This window comes from Ictidomys tridecemlineatus, chromosome 3 (assembly GCF_052094955.1).
Source record: "Ictidomys tridecemlineatus isolate mIctTri1 chromosome 3, mIctTri1.hap1, whole genome shotgun sequence".
Lineage (NCBI taxonomy): Eukaryota > Metazoa > Chordata > Mammalia > Rodentia > Sciuridae > Ictidomys > Ictidomys tridecemlineatus.
In genome coordinates, this window is record NC_135479.1 from 179,088,324 (window position 1) to 179,096,783 (window position 8,460).

Consider the following 8,460-nt stretch of genomic DNA (forward strand, 5'->3'; position numbering starts at 1 on the left):
CAAGTACCCATCAATAAAATTTTCTCTAACCCTCATCTACAGAATTCTCCAGAAACTACTTGACCACCTAACTACCATCATCCCAGACCTCTGATGCAACTTGGCTTTTCCTTTTATTACTTGTTGGTCTCCACTCTTCTGTTGCACCTCTCTCAGTCTTACCCCTGTAGCACCCCATTTTGGAGCCTGTCTTGAAGGGCCCTGTCTTCCTCTCCATTACCCTGCTTCCTCCACAGGATAAATTCACACTGCCCATATAGACATGCACAACACTGTCTTCTTCCCCTTTCAAAGGGAGTTACACCAAAGGTGTGTCTGATGTTGAGGGCATTGTTAATCACAAATGTTACTCTGGAAATCATGCCTGTTTAATCTGAAACATTATTTGAAAACATTATTTTTACCTATAAAAGGAAATGTGTAGTAGACATTGTATTCCTTTTACAATTCTGTTTTTTTAAAGACATTTTAATTTCACATACTGTCACTTTCACTGGGACAAAGTCAGGCTTACATTTTTAAAAGAATTATCTCAAATTGCTTTTTCTAATGAAGAATTATCTCCTGCCAACTCAATCAGCAGTCACCTCTAACGCATAATGCTTCTCCTGGTGGGAATAATCCATTTAGAGAAAGTTACAAGAATTTGCCACTGAGAGTCATATTTCTAGGTAACACATAACAAAGCTTTGGTAGCAGTCCAGTGTCATTTCCTTGAAAGTTGATGCGGGATAATGTTGCTGAGGAATATTTGAAAGCTGCCAAGACCTTACTGAAGCACCTATATTTCAGGGATTATGTCCACTTTGAAATGTAGGGATTGTATTTATCATAAATTTGGCTTTGAATATTGAGTTAGGCATTTGTGAGACTGCAAAGCTTAGCAATTAAGTTGTATTTTGATGTGTGACAACATTCAGACATCACATAGCATAACCAAAATGTATGGGAAACTCAAAGTAAAAATGGGTCTCAGAGATTTTATATTGGAGTCCTTATGAAAGCTCAAACACATTTTAAAACTGACCCAGGCTCAGTATTTTAGAGGAAAGAGTAAGGGTTAGACTTAGACTAGATATGAAAGGGGATGCTTCTTTATGCTTATCCCTCCCAACAACCACCTCCTTGTCCTGAAGTTTGCACACACTCCACTCATGCTTAGCCTAAGAAGGGCCTGCAGTTCCAGTTTTCTTACATCTGGAGTCTCAGTGCCTTGACTGGGTATGAGCTGTACAACCTTGACAGTATCATTTAACTTCTTCATGCTTCAATTTTCTCTTCTGGAAAACATAGATAAAATGATACCTACCTGTAATGATTGTTCTTAGGTTAAAGGACTCAATACACATAAAATCTTTATAATAATGCCTGGGATGAACTAAGTGTATATGAAATCAATATAGAAAATTTTTTTCAAAATTGGAGGATCAAAAAAGAGCTGCTTTAATAATATACAAAGTTTAGATAATTTGAGGGTAAATAACAAATATAAAAATCTTCACTAATTGTGGCTAGTAAGTCAAATGATCAACTTAAATAATTGGAATGCTGAGTTATATATTATCTGGAAGTTTTATTTTGCATAGTCATGTATCAGATAATAATGTTTTGGTCAATAATGGACCACATAGATGATGGTCATCCCATAAGATTGTAATGGAGCTGAAAAATTCCTTTCACCTAATGACACCATGGCCATCATACGTGTGTCAGTGCATCATAACACAATAAATTAGTCATGATGTTTATGTGATGCTGGTGCAAACAAACCCATTCTGCTGCCAACTGTATAAAAGAAACACACATACAATTAATTATGTACAGTACACGACACTTAATAATATATTGCATAAAAGTCTAGCAGATATAAGTATCTACACATATAATACTTGATAATAATAAACAACTATGGTACTGGTTTATGGATTTACTAATACTACACTTTTATTATTTCAGAGTGTACTCCTTTTACTTGCGAAAAGAAGTTTACTGTAAAACAGTGTGCTTTGCTACGTAGCAGCCTCTGTATCACCTGTCTAACTTCTCTTGGTTGAATCATCTTCTCTTGTGCTGGATTTAGCTTGTTTGATTTTGTTCACAATCGCTGTGGAAGCGAAGGGCACATATATATGTGTGTGGAGCATCATAGCACTAGCCTTGTGTAAGTACACTACATGATGTTCCAACAATGACAAAGGAGGCAAATAATGCATTTCTCAGAACGTATTCCTCTTGCTAAGTTGCATGTGACCATAAGTAATTGTATGTCCAATTTTAAGCATATGCCTCCTGAAATTTTAAAATAAACAAAATAAAGTGAATTTTGTGAATCATAATATTAAATTCAGTGCATATTTATTGAACAGCTACTAAACATAATGTTATTCCAATTATCTTGTTGTTGAAAAAATGCAGTACTTAGTGATATAACAACTTTTATTATGTGAATTATGTAGCAGATCAGGAATTTGATTACAGTACAGTAGCAGTGGATTGTCTCTGTCTCATTACTGATGCTTCTGCAGGGTCAAGATGGTTGGGACAGCTAGACTGGGACATATGTCCCAGAACTTCATTTTGGATGGTCAGCTAGGTTTCTCAGTTTTCCTTTATACTGCATCTGCTGGGCCCTCTGTGCTCACAAATGGCTTCTCCACCCAAAGCCTATACTGCGATGGCAGGCACAGATGGATCTGTTGAGATCTCTCTCTCTTCATATGGCCTTTTCATGTGGCTAGCTGGGGCTTCCTTAGAACATGATCTTCTCCATTCTTAGACTTTTTATGTGATGATTCATGGCTCCAGGAGCAAATATTCCAAGAAGTCCAGGTGGAAACTTCAAGGGGGTTAATGATTTATATCCAGAAACCCCACAACATTATTTTGCCACATTCTATTCACGAATAAGTCACTAAGTCCAGCCCCAAATCAAGGAAAGAATAACTAGAAACCACTTCTCAATGGGAGAAAGAGCAAATAACTTGGGACCTTTTATCTACATCCAAAAGTAACTAGTCATTGACTCTTTGTGTTCCGAGCTATGCCCTTGACAGACTTCTCCAATGGTTGCTTACCCTGCTATCTCTACTCCTTAATGAACTTTAATCTCACATTAGCTCTCGTTATTCCACTAAAATTCTTCTTACACAAGCCTTCATGTTAGAAAATATAATGGTAAATGTCTGTCACCTTTTTCTTTCTTGATCTTCTCAGCAGTTTTTGACAGAGTTGAACACTTTTGTAAAACACTATCTCCCTTAGGCTTTTTGACACTGTACTCTCCAGTTTTCCTCCCATCTCTCTGTTTCTTCTTGGTCTCTTTCCATCCTCTTCTTCAACACCACCAGCATCCCTACACATATTCACATCAGTTGTTACTTCTGTTTTAACTAGAACTCAAGTTCAACATTTATCTTTATTTCTACTGCTACTAACCTAGTCAAAATCAAAATGCTCTTGAATCTGGTAGTAACATTCTAATTGGTCTTCCCCCGAGACTCCTTGCCCTTCTAATCTGCTCTTCAAATTATCTCCTGAGCATTAATTTCATGATTGGAAACTATTGGGTTATTTTCTAATGATCTTAAAATAAAACCTAAATCTTAACATCTCACCCCATTTAATTCCCTTCTCTACTTTGCTAACTTACTCAAGTTCCTCAAAAGTCCTTGCTGTTTTCATTTTATGATCTTCCTCCCTACTCATCCCTCCAGATTGAAAATGCCTACATCTCTCCTATTTTTGTCCTAGCTAACTCCCACTCACCTGACTAAATGTCTCCACTTAAACACCATTGCCTCAGAGAAATCTGCACTTGTGCCTCTACCTAACAAATGTTTTCTCATGATTGTTTCTCATAGAAAATTATTATTTTTCTTCCTGAAAGAATGTAAAATGTCATTTTTCTTCCTAAAAACTAATTTTAATGATGTATTTTCTTATTTCTTTAATGTAGTCTCTTATAAATGTTTGATGAAGTCAGAGATGCTATTTTTTCTTTCAATATTTTAAGTATGATGGTTAAAATTTGACTCTAGAATCAGACTAAATGGTATATATTCTGGATCTAGAACTGGCTATGACCTTAGCAAGCTATTTAATATCTTATGCTTCAATCCCCTTGTCACAAAATATCTTTCATTGGTAGTTCTGCTATTATTACTTTATGCACAGTGCCTAGAATATGGTTGGTGCTAAATTAGTGTTTAACAACTGAATGGATAAATAAATTATATTTCTATGTATTAGTCTATATTTTATAAGCATATTATATGCTAGTTACATTTTTTAAAATAAGGTAGTATATGTATATGAAAGAGCTGAAGAAAAATTATTCTTTTTCTACCAAGCTAAGCATTTCCCATGTCTACATGCCTAGTCCATGTAAAAATATATAAATGTCACTTATTTCTTTACAACTCAAATAAAGGTTAACTCCAATTAGTGTTACTTGAAAATTTATACTCTCTGAATTAATGACATTCTGATTAATAAGTTTTTCTGTATTTATGGCTTATTCTAAATTAGAAGTAAATTCTATGTAATGACAAATCATTCCATTTGATTTCTAAAATCATTTCCAATGATATAAATGAGTAAAAAGTTTCACAAATAAGACTATATCCATGATATTATATATCATAGAAAAAAATTATTTCAAGAACAAAAGCAAAAAGGGCTCAGAAGTAGAGCACTTGCTTAGCATGTGCAAAGCTCTGGGTTTGATCACCAGCACTGCAAAAACCAAAACAATAAATAGCAAAAAAGTATTAATGTTTATAAAATATTCCTTAAAATAATAGCACAATCCCCAAAACTTAAATTGTTTTCAATTATAATCATGTGACACATATTATGTAAGGACCATCTAATAATCCATAACTTTCCAACTTTCCTTTTTAATAAATTTTGCCATTTCTATTATGAACAAAATTCTCATGAGAAAACAGAAATGGAAATTTACTCTGTTTTAGCTCAATATCTTCAAATTTTTCAAATCATTATTCAACAGAAAATAAAGAGTCTTGGTTATGGCTAAATCCAGATATAGATTTACTTATTTTATTTTATTAATTCAATTTCATGTTTTCTTTTAAAATAGAACATTCATTAAAATCCCAAAGGATATATTCATGGAATCAAATTATGTGTGCATTTGCATGCGTCATAGATGAAATTTTGTTAAATTATATTGGTTTATATAATTAACCATAATCTGCCCCAATTTTTTCAACAAAAAAAATCTTCCTAAGAGAGTTTAAAAAAAAAAAACATTTATAAGAACATGATGTGTGTTAGGGGAGGGGAATATAAATACATTTTCCTAGGAGACTCCAAAAAGACACAGTAATTTTATTAGGAAATGTTTTTTTAAAGCAAGAAATGTTTTCAGCTGGGTGTGGTGGTGCACACCTGTAATCGCAGCTGCTTGGGAGGCTGAGGCAGGAAGATGGCAAGGTTGAGGCCAGCTTGAGCAATTTAGGAAGACTCTGTCTCAAAAAAAAAAAAAAAAAAAAAAGGAGGCTGGAGATGAAGCTTAGTGGTATAGCTCCCTTGGGTTCAATCTTCAATGCCACAAAAAAAGACAGCAATGTTTTCCAATTCACTGTTTTTATCTTGAAAAATCGTGGCAATCGAATATTGTATTCCTATGCTTCTCACTGAAATATCTAAGAATAGTAAATAATTTTATCTCACGACAATCCTTTAATTAACATATATGCATTTTTTGGCATCCTGAGAATAGTTACATAAAATGTTAGTAAGTTCACTGACTTCAATTTTACCAAAAATGTCTCCATATTCATTTTTTAATATACCATGTTGGCAAATTTTATTCTAATTCTTTGAAAATTATTAGTTGAAAAACAATTCCATTCTATCTGTTCTACTAGATCACATTGTAACTCAAAACCACAGTGTCCCATTGCTGATATCACACTGGTACAATAGATAGAATTTTTTAAATGGCATCCCTGAAAAGATCTCACCCTTGAACCCCAGTAGCTGTGAAGAAAATATCATTCTTGTGACTATGTTGTGCTACATGCACAGTTAATCTTAGATAGAGAGTTTATCCAGGTGAGCTTGAAAGCAGAGTAGCTTCTCCAGCTGATGCCAGAAGAGGAAATCAGAGAGACCCAGTGCTTGAGAAGGACTTGGTAATATATGCTGTGGCTGCTTTGAGAATAAAGGGCAGCTCCTAGGAACACAGATGGCCTTCCTGAGGTAATAAATAATCACTCATTGATGACCAGCAAAGAAAGGGTACCTCTCTTCGAAATAATGGAAATCATGGGAGATGCCCAGCTCCTAATGAGAACACAGACATCCAATACCTTGCATTCAGCCTTGTGATACCCTGAGCAGAGAACCCAGCAATGCCATCCTGGATTTCTGACTTACAGAACTAGGAGATAACAAATGGGTTTGAGTGCTAGCTTTGTGCTAACTACAGCTACAGAAAAACTAATACAACAGGGAATAAACAGTCCTAGCATCCATAAAGCCACCGAACTTAGAGTTGTATGTTAGTTAGGTCTCAAACAAATCATTTAAATTTAACATTTTTTGATATCAAAACCATTGACCAGTATGTATATTAATAAAACTATAGATTGCATTTGTCTTGTAAACTTATTTTTTGGTAATGATAAACATGGTATTGTGAAAAAAAAAACCGTGAACCAAATTCCAGTACTACTTTCAAACAACTAGACAATTTATTAATAATGTGTCTGAAGGTTGAAGAAACATTGAAGCTACTAGGTTTCTAAAGGGAGGTTCATTTCCACCCCAGACCCATATTTGGAATCATTTTTTATAGTTTGATAATACTGCTTGTCAGCAGCAGTATACATTCTTGTTCTAAAATGTACCCCTATCATCCAAAATATTATTCATGATTACCCACATATGCCTGCCACACATCTGTTTTTAGCTTTCTCTCCCTACCCCTGGATTCCACTCTAACTTTTCAAGGCATTGATTTCTCAAAATTTCATCAACCACAAATTAACCACCCTACCAACCCCTCTTCCATTTCCAAGTGACTATCAGCACCTGAAGTCTTTTAAATATCACAGTACTTTCCTTGCCTAGCATTTCTTTCAAGCCAATTTTCAATAAACCTGACACATTAAAGTAGTTTAATAAATATAGATGTGAATGACTCATTAGTAGTAGAGTTGAAAGAAATTAACAATTGGTTTAAAATGAAAGGTGAATAGAGAGAGAGATGTAAAAAGTAAAAAAAAAAAAGTTTAGGTGGCTTGAATGGGGGGAGCCTGTAATAATAACAACAAAGGAAATACAGAAGAAGTCAAATCTGGAAGGAAATGAGTTGATTTTGGATATACTGAGATGTTTATTCAAACACAAAAGGGAAAGATTTGTACCACAAGCTTTAGAATGTAGCCCTATTTTACAACTTTATACAAACTCTTAATCTCCTTTCCTGCATTTTGGACTCCTCAACCCATTATTATTAAATGAATCTATATTTTTCTTTATACCTTGAAACTTATTTTTATTTGTATATAATATGACTGTTCCTAATGTAAGTATAAGCCCACACTCTCATTTATGAAACCATCTATTATGTTTCTCTTTGTAATTCAGGGAGTAAAAATCTTCTTTAGGGAATATTCTTCCAAACTTTATAGCTAGTTTACTATTATGACCAAGCAAGGAAATTTCACTTCCAAGTGTAACCACAAACCCAACTACTTTCCTCTGTAAACTATTGTTCCAACATTTTTCAGCCTGAAATTTTCCAGCTGTGCACAAGGGCTTCTCACAACCACATGGAAACTATTTCTTGGGGCTTATTTTTAATTATAGCCTTTATTCTCCTTTGGTTCTTCAGATATTTCTGCTCCCAAGGTTACATGATGCTCCAGAGACATAACATTTGTGACACCACCACCGTATGATATTCTACAAAAATGAATATCATAGGACTGAAGGAAGCTTCACCACAGAATTTGGATTTGTTTTTGTAGTTTATTCAGAAAGATGTCCACACTACCATTAATGTATGTGCTTTGAACTCATCAGATGTTATGCATCCGGTTTGATGCCTATAAATACCACACAACTAGGATCCCACAAAATGTCATGCTAAGCAAGATCCATACCCTTAATGATAGAAGTGGTAACATACATTACACATCCTTCCAGCAGGAAAATGTACTAAAGAACATTGTGTAACTCATCCATCTTGAGAAGCAACCTCCTAATGACTGATGTGTCTTTCTGGCAAAAGCTTTCAAGTAAACTTTCTAGTGAAGCTATGTCTATTTCTCAGAAATGGCCAAGAATAAACCAGAATGTCCAGTAAGGTACATATAAATGTTTTAAATTCAGTACGAAATAATCATGGTGGGTATATTCACAATTCTGTCTCAAACAATCAGAATCTCAAAAATCTAGCTAGTTTAAAAGTAGTTGCAGAATTTG